The sequence below is a fragment of the Schistocerca piceifrons genome, chromosome X (genome assembly GCF_021461385.2).
Source record: "Schistocerca piceifrons isolate TAMUIC-IGC-003096 chromosome X, iqSchPice1.1, whole genome shotgun sequence".
Taxonomy (NCBI): domain Eukaryota; kingdom Metazoa; phylum Arthropoda; class Insecta; order Orthoptera; family Acrididae; genus Schistocerca; species Schistocerca piceifrons.
This window is the reverse complement of record NC_060149.1, coordinates 473,775,214-473,789,720: the sequence shown is the minus strand read 5'-3', so window position 1 is coordinate 473,789,720 and position 14,507 is coordinate 473,775,214. Positions and strand designations below refer to the sequence as shown.

General features: G+C 41.6%; 1 protein-coding gene across 1 annotated transcript in view; it reads right to left on the bottom strand.

Annotated features, from left to right (window-relative positions):
• LOC124723121 (GTP-binding protein Di-Ras2) overlaps positions 1-14,507 on the bottom strand; it is an 857,802-nt gene that overhangs the window by 744,862 nt on the left and 98,433 nt on the right. The window lies entirely within an intron of this gene.

Below are 14,507 nucleotides of genomic sequence, written 5' to 3'. Positions count from 1 at the left end.
CGCATGCATGAAGTTCCCACTTCATCATGTCCTACACGTGTTCAATTAATGATAGACATGGTGCTCGTGCTGGCCAGAACACTTGTTGTACACAACGAAGAGTAGGTAGGGTCGATGCAGCTGTATATGGACTTGCGTTGTCCTGCTGAAAAGCACATTACCTCCCAGTCGAAAAAATGGCAGCAGCGCGGCGATAATAATCTGTGCAATATAGAGGACACAGATTACTTTACCCTGCAGGAACACCAATTGTAACTCCGAGTTCTAACTCATGCCCCACGCCCACATACCATGAAACCTGGTGTGGGATCTATGTGTGACGAGGGCGGAAGCACTCTTGAATATGCCGCTCACCAGATCCACGCCATACATGAGTATGCCCATCACTTGCATACAGACACAAACTACTCTCATCACCGAACACAAAGGAGTGCTATTCGACACTCCAGTCGATTCTTCCACGACACCAGAGTGTCTGTTCTTGGCGATGTCGTGGTGCCAGTGGAAGCCTGGCTAGAGGCACACGTGTTCTTAGTCCTGTTGCAAGCAGACGGTCCACAATGGTCCTTGGCAACGAAGCAGATGCAATATGTGCCACGATTCCATCCGTGGATGATGTATGGTCGGTCACCGCAGCTCGCACAGTGAGTCGATCTTGACGTTCGTCTGTATTACGCTGACGTCCAGAAACTTATCTACTAGAAGATAAACAGTTTCCACGGCGGCATATGTTGATCCCATTATAATACTGCCCCCTCTGTTATTGTGTAATAGTAATATAACGAAACTACAAACACATGTGCACAGCGCGCATAGGAGACCAACTTCCATCCACACGGCACAAATTTTTAGTTGGATTTTTAAGCAGCTAGGGTCCGAAAACGTTTACGATTAATATAAAATTGGATATATTTCTGCAAAACAATGTGGAGCGCTGCAACAGCGTTAACGACAGTTAAATGGGCATTCATGTATCACTCTCCAGCTTTATTTGTTAAAACCGTACCATAAGCCTTCAATGCCAGTGACGTTGTTGGTGTGTCATTTCTAAAGGAACGTTATGTGTTCTAACCGTGCGTAATCAAAATCCACTCTGTGAGATTGATACTTTGATGATTTCACCTCAGGAAGTCGCAAAATCGGTCTCTTCTGTAGTTCTGTCGATCATTCGTTATAATGTTAGTACTGAGTTTAACTTCACTACAGATACAGTCTTAACTGGGTCAAATTGTATTCCACAGACATCCTTCGGGGTTACACCTATATCACAAATAAGTCATTCATGAATATCGGGTATCAGCAACTTTGTGGCAACTGTAGAGGAAACGAAACATGATGGTATTCTTCCGAATTAAATACTCATATTGTTACCGAATGCTCCGTGGGGCGGGGAGCGGCTTACTGAGAGTGGCAGCAGTCGAACGACTGAGCCGTAGCGCTCTTCTATGGCCATTTCGTAATTGCATAAATAAATTGTAAATGCAATGAGTCCTCGTCCACTGGCTGCCACAGACAGACTGAATCATTGCACACAGCCAGACCTGACTCTAACTCTCATTCAGAGTGATATTTCAACCTTGGATTTGGGGACACTACTACCAGATTTCAAAAGCAATAACCACGCGGTTTAAGACAGTTGCCCCTCTGGGAGACGAGACGATCAATTCCTCTTTCATAGAAAGCGATGGGTCGCTGACAGATCCTCAACCGCACCCACTCTGGCACTTCCTCGTCCGACGGGAACCGACATCCACGCATCACTTTCTCCAGGTCGGCAGCCAAGTGAAAATCACACGATAACGATCTGGGTTGTTCGGAGGATGTTGCAGTGTTTCCCAACTATATGTCTGACGCGTAGCCTTCGTCTGACTGGCAGTGTCGGGTCGGGTGTCATCGTGGAACTTCGACTGCAGGGGTCCGTAGGCTCACAATACGTAGCACTATGCAGACACTTTGTAGAAAATTTGACGCACCATAAAGTTAAAACCCCCAGGAATACTGTTGGACGGAATCATCCCGCTGCACGATAACGCCCGCCACCACACTGCCAGTCGGACGAAGGCCACACTGTAGCGATTTGGTCGGGAAGTGCTACAGCATTCTCTCTGATCTTCGCCGTACGATTTTCACATCGCTGGCGATCTGAAGAAAGACATTCGTGGACGTCAGTTTCAGTGGGACGAGGAAGTGCAAGGGTGGGTGCGGTTGTGGATCTGTCAGGGGGTGACTGCTTTCTGCGAAACAGATTTTGATCGCCTCGCCCCAGGAACATTCAACGAAGGCTATTCATCCATTCTGAAGACCACGAAAATTTAGGGACAGGTAAAACTTCGCGGAGTTATCTCATAGGAAAGGTGTGACCACCGCAGACAAGTAATGTCTCAGTTTGTTAAAATACATCATCAAATTCAGAACCAGAGCATGTTTGACGAAGAGGAGGGATGCTTGTATGGTTATGGGATCGCAGATTAACAGTAAGTTTCGAAACAGTTTTCTTTGTTATTCGAAACTTTATGCGCGTTATCCTCAAAATAACATTTTTCAACCGGTGAAGCGCTCTAGCCCCTAGCCAGATTAACCGATTCATTTGATTTTTCTTAAATGAAAAATAATCAAATGCATGGGGCCCTTGTGAGAACTTTTTTATTCTTATTTTAAATTTTTTAGCCGTTTGAGCTTAGAAAAAACGTGGCAAGAAGTTGATAGGTTTTTCAGAAAGCTGCCATTTTCTTTTTTAGGCATTTTTTAAAAACTCATTGTGATGGCTACCAGATTCATTACAATTTAAGAATTTTCTATTTTATGTGTTTCAGAAATAGCCATGAGTCTGTACAACGCTTCGCGCAAACCAGGACGCGCTAGAGAGGCATACTTTGACAACGGTAGCAGCCACCATTTGCAATCTATTATGGGATAAAAAGTTTTTTTCATTCATGCATGTGCGTAAAACAACCCAGTGAAACATCCATTTTATAAAAACAATCCTTGTACGAAAAAATTCTGAACACCCATTTTCAGCATGTCTCGACCAGAACCTCTGCTTAACATGACAATATATTGCTATACAGTGAGTAACGTAATTCAGTATATTTCGCGTGAGGTGTTAATAGTTGGCAACTACTGGTTCTTGTCAATTGGAAATAATTGCAAGATATTTCTAGTGAATTTAAAACCATTCTGCCATTCGTGATTTGTACAGTCGAACTCGCGCTCGTGCATTTTTGTCTCGCTACGATCTTTCTTTACACTTATAATTATTAGACCCTACGTAACTTCATGGTCAATTCAGTTATTAACAAATGTTAACTTTTTCCCTCTTATGGGCTGGCGACCGTAATAAATTAATCTGCAATAGCAATTTCATATTATTTTTATTGTTTATTTCAAACGTAATTAGCTTAAGAGCTTCAGTGATCTAACTAACTTCGTACAACGTTTCCTTCTCGATGGCTCTTGTACACGATAAGTCTTTGTGCTATACTGATCAAGTTATAACAGTTTGTATTCTTTCTATTGGCATTATTCTTCAGAATCGATATCTTTCGATATCTTATCCTCCTCAATAAGAAACATTAGATATACGTGTCATTCAAATCATTAATGTACCGGAAAGTGTAGGCATGCTACAAACTAGATCGTCAGCTTTCACCATCTCTTAAAAACAGTCCGTTTGCTTAGTATTGAAGCTAATCTCTGTAGTGTGAAACAAGCATACTGCTACAGCTCATCAAATTAAAACCGGACTAAACTTCTCCAAATAAATATAAAATGGCTCTGAGCACTATGCGACTTAACTTTTGAGGTCATCAGTCGCCTAGAACTTAGAACTAATTAAACCTAACTAACCTAAGGACATCACACACATCCATGCCCGAGGAAGGATTCGAACCTGCGACCGTAGCGGTCGCTCGGTTCCAGACTGTAGCGACTAGAACCGCACGGCCACCCCGGCCGGCCAAATAAATATAAGCCCGTATCTCTGCAGCATACTTGAAAATCAGAATTGATTTGCTGTAAGTCAGAGAAGCTCCCGAAAAATTTTCTAGATATTTTAAACTGGATATGCTAACGCTGCAAATCTGTGTGGCCGAGAAGCAACCCAAATTAAAACCAAGTTCATCAGTAACTCTTACAGATTTATCTCGAGAAAGCGCCAAATCGAAACTGAGTACCTCACACTCACATTCACGCTTAAATACTCCGAAAACTTTCCAGTTTTCACCGCTCATAGCTGAGGAACTAGCTTACATTGTGCATTCTTATTTCTATGTCTTAAACAGTAAAATAAATTTGAAATCATCATTGGATACATGTTTACATACCAAATAGAATGATGTCTTCTGTTTTAGCTGGATCTCTTATATTTATTCGTTTTGTCATAGTAGATTTCTTGGCTTGTTATACTAACTTAACATAATACCATAACCTCTTAGGTTTATTGCCGGCCGCAGTGGTCATGCGGTTCTAGGCGCTACAGTCTGGAACCGCGCGACCGCTACGGTCGTAGGTTCGAATCCTGCCTCGGGCATGGATGTGTGTGATGTCCGTAGGTTAGTTAGGTTTAAGTAGTTCTAAGTTCTGGGGAACTGATGACCAAAGAATTTAAGTTATAGTACTCAGAGCCATTTGAACCATTTGATGGAGTATTTCGTTGTGGTTTACTAAGGCGTTAAGACAGAAACTGAAGTATTGTTTAATATTCATTCTATCGATGTGTATTTGCTTAAATTCTCACTTTGTTTCATGGCAATTTTGACATGATTACCGCAATCCGCATGGGAGTGTCTTATGTGTCGCTAGGCGTATTATGATGACGTTCAACAGCTACACGTTCGTAGCGAACGAAATCAACCATACATCACGAATAAATCGTTTGCAGGTATCAGTTCCTGGGTAGACACAATGTTGTACACCATTAAGCTACGAAAAAATTCAAAATTAACTCTTTCTCGTGGATACTTCAGCACACAAATGGACATATATTTTTTAAGGCTTAGTTACAAAACCATTACCTTGTAGGTTTAGGAAGCTCGAAATATAGTTGCATATAAAACGATCCACCTCTAAATTATTAGTAAACATATTGCACTAGTCTGTGACTAAAATACACATCACTCTGTGACAGTCCAGGATAGTTAATCGGATACCCACAAATAATGTCCTGGTCGTATATAAGTAATGTGCGTTCTCTTAGAATACTAATTTGCTGTAGTGATCAAAATAGAAGCAGTAGAGCTGAATGCACATGAAAATGGCATAATTGGTTGTATCAGAACATCAGGGCATTTTTCATATCCAAATAATGTATGTCACGTTAAGTGAGTGACATAACTGTGGAACGGAGAAGCCACTACTTACAACGCGCTATGTTATATCAACGGCACTTAAGTTAACGTTAGACGTGAACAGTCTATGCAAAGGGGTGAAGAAAAACCATCATATGCTGTTAGATACCACTATGCTTGATTTCCAATAATTTGTAAGCAAAGTCTGTACTCGGGCCATTCGTAAGACGGTTGCACTTGGAGTCTACTTGGAATTTGCAGCACAGGACCAAAAGAGCACATAAAATAACACATGGTTCCGGTTGCAGTAGCGCTAAAGTCGTTGTCTGTTGCATTTGGAAAAAGGGAAGTATAACATATGACGAATCACAATGCGATATGGTAGACTCCTTCTTCTGCCCTGGTGTGGAGAAGAATAATTTCGGATTAAGATAGAGAGCTTCACATTTCTGTTGGTGGTCGAATAAATATTTTTAATGCCAAACAGAGTTGGGATGGGAAACTAAAGATATATGTTCGTATTTTCGGAGGAACTACTTCTCTGGAATTCCCTTAAAATACGATAATTCCTATCTGCTCAAACTGATTTATTTACAGCAGGTGAAGATATACAACGCATTGTTTGAACATCGGAGTTTCCAGATTTGAATACTGTAAAATATGTCTGGGATGCACTGGGGAAACGAATTAATGTCTGTCATCTGGCAGCGAGGCCTCTTTCAGGCTTTCACACAGCTCTTCCTCAGAATTGGTAGACTGCCATTATAACTCAATGAATATTACTCAAAAAGATTGCCACATCATTATTAAGCCTATTTTCGAGTTAATAGTAACCACACCTTTATTGATCTTTAATTGTTGGGAAAAATATATGCGTTTTTATTATATTTTTTCTCCTTAACTTAGGTTGCAGAGCGCCATTATTTACATTTCTTTTTCTAAATGGGTTTTAATATTTTTTTCGTCGATTTGTAACTCTTCTAACGATCAGGACTTATACTACGAATTCATGATTAATATTTCCGCTTGACCCTTAGTATATCAGCATTAGAACTAGAGCTGCTCTTCTGTTCACCAGATTCTAACACTTTTTTTTTTTTTTGGTCATCAGTCTACTGACTGGTTTGATGAGGCCCGCCACGAATTCCTTTCCTGTGCTAACCTCTTCATTTCAGAGTAGCACTTGCAACCTACGTCCTCAGTTATTTGCTTGACGTATTCCAATCTCTGTCTTCCTCTACAGTTTTTGCCCTCTACAGCTCCCTCTAGTACCATGGAAGTCATTCCCTCATGTCTCAACCGATGTCCTATCATCCTGTCCCTTCTCCTTATCAGTGTTTTCCACATATTCCTTTCCTCTCCGATTCTGCGTAGAACCTCCTCATTCCTTACCTTACCTAACACTTTAAGAAGGAACAAACAAGGAATGAAAATCTTAAATGGCCTTTCCCAACATAATTCATGGTTATCTCCATGAATGAGGGAGTTGTAAGCTCCAGTTTCTCATTAACTGCTCATTACACCTTTTAGCATAATGCCCATTATACTACCGGATGAAAATTACGGGAGAAATAGAGAATATAATAAAAGTAACGTAGTTTTCAAAGCATCAGTACCGGCATGCATCGAAAATTAGAAACGCTTCTTTTGCACGTCATATAAAGAAAGAAATATGAAGCGAATTTCTGAGGCAGCTCAAGTCAGTTTTTTCCTTCTTTCTTCCCCCTCTGTCGTTTGCTACGTCAGTCATAATTTACCTGTGAAGGTTAACCTGGTATTTTTCAGAACTTCTTTGCTCGCTTCGGCTCGGAATATATACTTATATTTCATCTAAACGAAGTGCGGAAGTCGGCTCCTGAAAACACTTAACGGTCACGGCAGAAGAGAAGGCAGAAGGATGGGGCAGCGCGGCAGCACGACAGGGAAAGCGAACCCTTAATTAACTAATGTACTTCCCGCTGGATGAGTCAGCGTACGTTAATTTATCCGATGCTCCACAAAACCCCTGCGGTCACTAGGAAATGGGACACGTCCAAGGAGCGCGCCGGTTGGTAGCCCTGCCCTAGTATCGACATGCGTTTTGCGCATGAGCGTAGCTCAGATTCACGTGGAGCAGTAACTACAGATTATAGCTGCAGCTTTATAACGGATGCTAGAGGCGTCGCAGCGCTCAGGCGGCCGTGGTGAGCGCCCGCGCACCGCTCAAGTGCTGCTGCTAAGCCGTTCCCTTGTTTTCTTATCCCTGCGGGCAATTTCCTACGGGGCGGCTGTGACATTTAATACGGGTATCGATTTTAAGGCGCCCTTGATAGACCCTCACCTACGGCTAAACTAACTTTTTGTATACAAACAACGCCGGAACCTGCCATTGTAAATATTTCTAACGTGACGAGGCGTGGAACGTCAGTGCGTATTATGTATATTATGATTATTATTTGTAATTGATTTACATGCCATCAGAATGAAGTTCTTGATTTTTCTACGTAGAGGGCTTGTGGAAGTTCATAAATATTTCACAAACGGGCGCATAGACTATTTTAAGTTACAATTATATGTACGTTTAATTTTCAGTTGAAACACACCCTTTTTTATTCGTACAGATTTGATTAAAAGTAAAGCGCGACTAATACTCGCTATTTGTTTAAATAATGAGTCTGCCACCGACTATCTGTAACAATAAAAGTACTTCAGAAAATTACATAGAGCTTGATTCAATCTGAATATGCTGAAACGGCATTGTTATGAAAATGATCTTGCTACAGTCGATGAATACCGTTGAGGACTATTTCATCTCAGAACACCGGATGCAAGAACATCGATAATGTTTTCCACAAAATTCATGAGAGGAGTACAGATGCCCGAAATACAGATTAAGTGTTTTCTATTCTTCGGTGTATTGAACATAGATCTGTGACAACACAACAACAATAACAACAACACTAAGAATATTTCAGAACATAATGATGTTCCACACATACAAGTATGTCGATCGCTGGAGCTATTAGCCAGCAGCAAGAACCGTCACCGGCCGGGGTGGCCGAGCGGTTCTAGGCGCTACAGTCTGGAACCACGCGACCGCTATGGTCACAGGTTCGAATCCTGCCTCGGGCATGGGTGTGCGTGATGTCCTTAGGTTAGTTAGGTTTAAGTATTTATAAGTTCCAGGGGACTGATGACCTCAGAAATTAAGTCCCATAGTACTCAGAGCCATTTGAACCATTTGAACCAAGAACCGTCATCTAGCCCCCACGATTACCCACGCTGCAGTGGTTCTGCCGAGGCAAATGTGCAATGAGTGTGACCCACGGTTTAAGTTGGTCAGACTCACTCTCCATCGAGCTGTGGTTACCCCTGGTTTCAACCATTTCCCAAGGAACCCATAGTACTTCTTTTCGAGTAAGTGCACATTTCTGCTTTCAGTGTACGTCTGTTTACGAGAACTGAAGAACAGACGACTCTCTCAATAAATGCTATGAGATATGTGGTGTGGCTTCATTGCGGTGTATAAGGTATTTCGGTTTCTAGTAAGTATAGACACTGATACGCCAGCCACATTTACTCACAGCCACTTTGTAAAAGTTGTGGCGATATTCCTCTCACCATTTTTGAACTAGCTTCCGAGATCGCTTGCGTGTTGCTTGTATAGCACAGCAGTGCTTGATAGCGTACGCTCCGTATCCGTATACCTGGGAATTATAGCTTTTCTCTTTTTTTAAAATTTTTTTGGACTTCAGAGCGTGCCCATACAGCCACCTCAACAGTGGAAATGTTATACTACAGTTTGTTTTGACAAATCAGAGTATATATAAGTTTAAGTTCTACTCCGGTACGAAGTTATGTAGGCTGGTAGACCAAGGTGACTCTCGACCTTGTAACAGATATTCACGATTGTTCTCAATAAAATAACAAACACATTACAAAACTGACTTCAGATCTTTATTGTATTATGTATGTTTTTTTAGGTAAAAATCCCATAGCTAGTGGACACTACACGTTATCCACGAAAAGCCTTCGCGCAATGAAAGGGCGGTTGGTGGGAGATCTGAACGCCACAATTTGCAACCTAGAACAAAATTTGAGAAACTGCTCTGAAACATATCATATTGACTAACATATTACTTAGGGATATTTAAAACAATGGTTTTCAGCAAAATGATGGCACTCTAAAATAAATGAGTCGTTATAAAAAGCTGCATCAAAAATCGAAATTGAAACATATCGCAAAAATTCTACGTAATAGAACATAGAAAACACCGACTCAAAAGTTACAAAAAGGTATAATGTAATTGCAGGCCTATTTCATAAGTTACAGCTCCTGCCAATTTGAAACAAAAATGAGCGTATATAGTTTCAACTTGTGTTTCTTAACATTGAAATTGAGGACACCTTTAATCGGGAATGCCGGCATCGCACAGTTGGCCTTTTTTCCGGCGATTTCGAAACATACTTACTTTGAAGAAATTATGTATGTTAACTGGTTTTCGCTTACCAATGGAAACTTTTTTTGTGGTTGGAATTATTATTCGAACCATTTCTATCCGTATAAATATGGTTGCTCGCCATTTTAAAGCACTCGCGTTTTACTTCATACAAAGAACAAACGAAATGACAAGTTAAGCAAACGCGAGACAAGCATGTGCTTTCAGACTGTTTACCATAAACGAATCATATTACGAGAAAAATCTTATTGAGAATAGTATTTTAGTTGATGTCAATCCCTTCTTTAATACCATCCGAAACTAGCAGGACTACTATTCCGTCGGTAACTGTAATAGTATTACGTCGGTTGCACCTGAGCGCTCGGATGAGCCTAGCCATCACGCAGTAAATCGCGATTTTAACGTATTAACATTTATGGCAAACATTGTCTGCATTAATCTTAAATATAAACTATCCGAGGAACATTTCAATCCAGTAAAAATTAGGCTAAAAAATTTCTACTCTGGTCTACCCCCTAACACAGGACAGATTCCGACGTAAAAAAAATTGCATCCTCAGTATACTGAAACGAGTAAACAAGATGAAAATACAACACAGGATCCACTGAGGTAGTACGCTATTAAAATACTACTGGTAAGTAACACAATACGGAATAATAAATTTCCGCTGATTTACATGTGGGATATTCCCAGCTCAATCCATATTAGTGACTATGTATCTAAATTAGCAGTAACTTGGTCCTTTGTATGTCCTGTAAGAACTGTTTCAAAAACTGCGGACTTGAAACTGAATATTTGTGCAGGTCTATAAGTACCATACATTTATAAGCTGAGCGATCCATATCCTGCCGAGTTGCACGTGAGAATACATTCAGTTATTTCAGCTTTGGTCTTCTGGTATTCTAATTCCTAAAGCATTAGATTAGGAGCGTAGGGATCTGTATCAGGATGTTGGAACTGGTGACGAATTAGTACAGTATTTCATATGTGGCTGCATCTTTGGATACTAACAAGGTTTGTAGGTTACTTGGGAACTAATGACCAACAGCCGGAAGATTACGTGCATGTACGAGGGTCAGTCAAAAAGTAATGCCTTGCATCCTACTTTTTTTTTATTTGTCAAGAATTTCAAAAGCAATCACATAGGTTGAAAACCACAATACTGTAGATTAACTTATGAATTTTCAATATAATCTTCGTCAACGTTCATAGTTTTGGGGCACATTTTAACAAGGACATGTATTTCTCTGTGGTAAAACGCACGGTCCGTCTTCCGAAGCCATTGACGCAGGGGCGTTTTCACGGCGTCCTCATCTTCAAAATGAATCCCATGATGAGTTTCTTTTAGCAGCAAGAGCAAAGGAAAGGCTGATGGTGCCATGTGAGGGCTGTATGGGGGCTGAGGCAAGACTCCCCAACCAATTTTCACAGTCTTTTCAGTGGTGTGATGGTTGGTGTGTGATCTTGCAATGCCACGCAAAAGAAGATCCGCTATAGTTTTTGCTGGGAAAACTCACTGACAACGCGATTTAAACTGTTTGAGAGTTCTGACGTATTCAACAGAGTTTACTGCGAATCTCTGCTGCAAAATATCAACCATAATCACACCCTCAGCATCCCAGAACACCGTACCTTAATTTTCCCTGTCAATCTTTAATTTCTGAACTTTTTCTTCTTCGATGAATTTCTGTGATGCCCTTACGCTGGCTGCCACTTTCATTCTGGTCCAAACAAGTGAAACAATGTTTCGTTACCCATCACTATTTTTTAAAGAAACTCTTCTCCCTCCAAACGGAAGCGCTGCAAAAGTTGAGAGGCAACGTTTTCCTTTACTCTTGAATACATGTACCGGTTCTTGTGTTGCGAAGAGTGTAGGGCTGGTAACTTTCAGTGATGGTGGTGTGGACAAAAACGAGAAAAAATGTCCAATGAACGTGGGCTCTAAATTGCATACCTGAGGAGCTATGACCATTCGTTCATCTTCGCTAATGTGAAACACATCTCCTCTACTGAGGAAGTGTTCATAGCTGTTAATGTACGCATTTTAGAGTCCAAGTTTATTGGACCTTTTTCTCCTTTTTGTCCACAATACCACCACTATAAGTTACCAACCCTACACCCTTCGCAACACAAGAACCGATACATATATTGAACTGTCATAGGTATCAGAACGGTTTTCGTTTATAACTTTCGACTCGTTCGTTTCCGGTACAATGATCCTTACTTCAAATTAATACATTTATCGTTCTCCGTCGTCCTAGAAAGTCTGTAACATCATCACGGGATCACCCCGTGTATACGAACATTTACAGATCCCTGCGCCTATAACTTTGACGCGCTGTAGTCTCGTTGGATGACGTTTCCGGACATGGGTTCCTATTCAAAATACGATTTACTCACTCCCCTCTACAAGTCCTAGAAGTCTGTAACGGGAATTTCCGACCACCCTGTATAAGTAGGGTAACTTTGAGCTATTTCAGGGACAGGGATAAGGATATCAAGAAAATTTTCAAGATTCTTCGATACTGTAAACTTTGGAATAGACTGTAAAATTACAGCCGTTTGCCGTGTGTACTGTCGTGGACTCCACTCCTCAGTTTGGTATACAAAAGCCGTGCTTCGGGGATGTTTCAGGATAATTGATAAGGATTTTTCAAAACGGAAATACGGAACTTCTAAATAAATGCCTAGAGAATATGCTGTTAAAATCTGAGCAATTTGCTGCCGTCAGTTATTTAGATATCCGGTGCTGACGGCAAAAAAACGACGAAAACCGACTTTTCTCAGGAACCAACCGATTTGCTCCATTTGTCTAAGCTGGAGGAAGTGTATAATATTCAAAGTTTGAGCTTGTACTGTATGATAGTTACAGTAAGGCGGTCCTTCTGTTGGGTATAAGAGTGGTCCCCAGACCAAGTGCGGCGAAACAAATTGCACACTGGTAGCACATGCTGTCACATACATACCGATACATAGTACCTTCAATTTTTATAATATTTGTGAATTAATAGATTCGAAAATTTTAAGTACGTGAACGATATAGTTTCCTATATTTTCAAGAGCGCTGGCTGCAGATCAAAACAGGTACGAGGTGCTTCCCAATGTGAATGATAACTGAGCCAGCACGGGATGCCTCTCCTGTTGGGCCTGCAGTCGATTTTCCTGCCCAGTCCGGACAAGTACAGAAGGTGGGTATGCTAGTCGTTCGGAACTCCAATGTTAGGCGGGTGATGGAGCCCCTCAGAGAGAAGATAGCAGGCAAGGCAAGAAAGAATTCCAGTGTGCATTCGGTATGTTTGCCGGGAGGTGTCATCCGTGATGTGGAGGAGGCCCTGCCAGCGGCTATCGAGCGCAGTGGGTGCAACTGTTTGGGTTCTGAGGCCATCCTCGGCTCCTTTCGCCGGCTGGCTGATTTGGTGAAGGCAGCTAGCAACGCACGTGGAGTGCAGGCTAAGCTGTCTATTTGTAGCATCGTACTAGGGTTGATCGCGGTCGTCTGGTTTGGAGCAGAGTGGAAGGTCTAAATCAGAGGCTCAGACGGCTTCTGCGACGGTATCGGATGCTAATTTCTCGACCTCTGCTATCGGATGCAGAATTGTAGGGTTCACCTTAATAGGTCAGGCGTGCACTACACGCAGGAAGCGGCTACTAGGGTAGCGGAGTAAGTGTGGCGTGCACATGGGGCTTTTTTAGGTTATAGGACCCCTCCCTCGGGAGCAAACACGATTTGCTTGTTAAATCAGCCACAGCGACCTCAAAGAATCTTGGTCCTCGCAATCAGAGATAAAGATTAATATGATTTTATTAAACCGCAGGAGTATTCAAGGAAAGGTCCCAGAATTAGTATCGCTTATTGAAGGTTATAATGCATAGATAGTATTAGGAACAGAAAGCTGGTGGAGCCCAGACGTCAATGACAACGAAATTCTAAGTTCAGACTGGAATGTTTATCGTAAGGATAGGCTAGTCGCCAATGGTGGCGGTGTGTTTATTGCAATTAATAAATCGATAAAGTCTAGCAAGGTTATCACGGATTCCAAATGTGGAATAATCTGGGTGAAATTGAGTATCAAAGAACGGTCAAAAATGGTGATCGGATGCTTTTATAGACCTCCTGGGTCAGGGTCTATAGTTGTAGGACGCTTCAGACAGAAAAAAAAAAAAATTAAATTTGTGGTAAGGTATTACGAGACCAAACTGCTGAGGTCATCGGTCCCTCAGCTTACACACTACTTAAACTAACTTAAACTAACTTACGCTAAGGACTACACACATATCCATGCCCGAGGGAGGACTCGAAGCTCCGACGGGGGGAGCCGCGCGGACCGTGACAAGACGCCCTAGACCACACGGCTACCCCGCGCGGAGCTCCAGACAGATCTTGCAGAATATCATTAGTAATTTCCCTCATCATGCCGTTGTAATAAGGAGTGACTTCAACTTGACGGGTATAGATAGGAGTGTTATACCATCAAAACTGGTTCCATGGACAGGGAATCGAGTGGCATTTTTCTGGATGTCTTGTCCGAAAATTTCCTTGAGCAGATAATTAGAGAACTAACTAGTGAGGGTAACGTCTTAGACCTCCTGGTAACAAACAGACTTGAACTTATTGAATCAGTTAACGTAGAGAAATGTATCAGTGATATTAACGTTGTGACAGCATCTATGACGACGGGTCCTACAAAGAATATTAATAAAGGTAGGAAGATATATTTGCTCAGCAAGGGTGACAGGATACAAATTTCAGAATATCTCAGCAGTCAGCTTCAAATATTCGGTG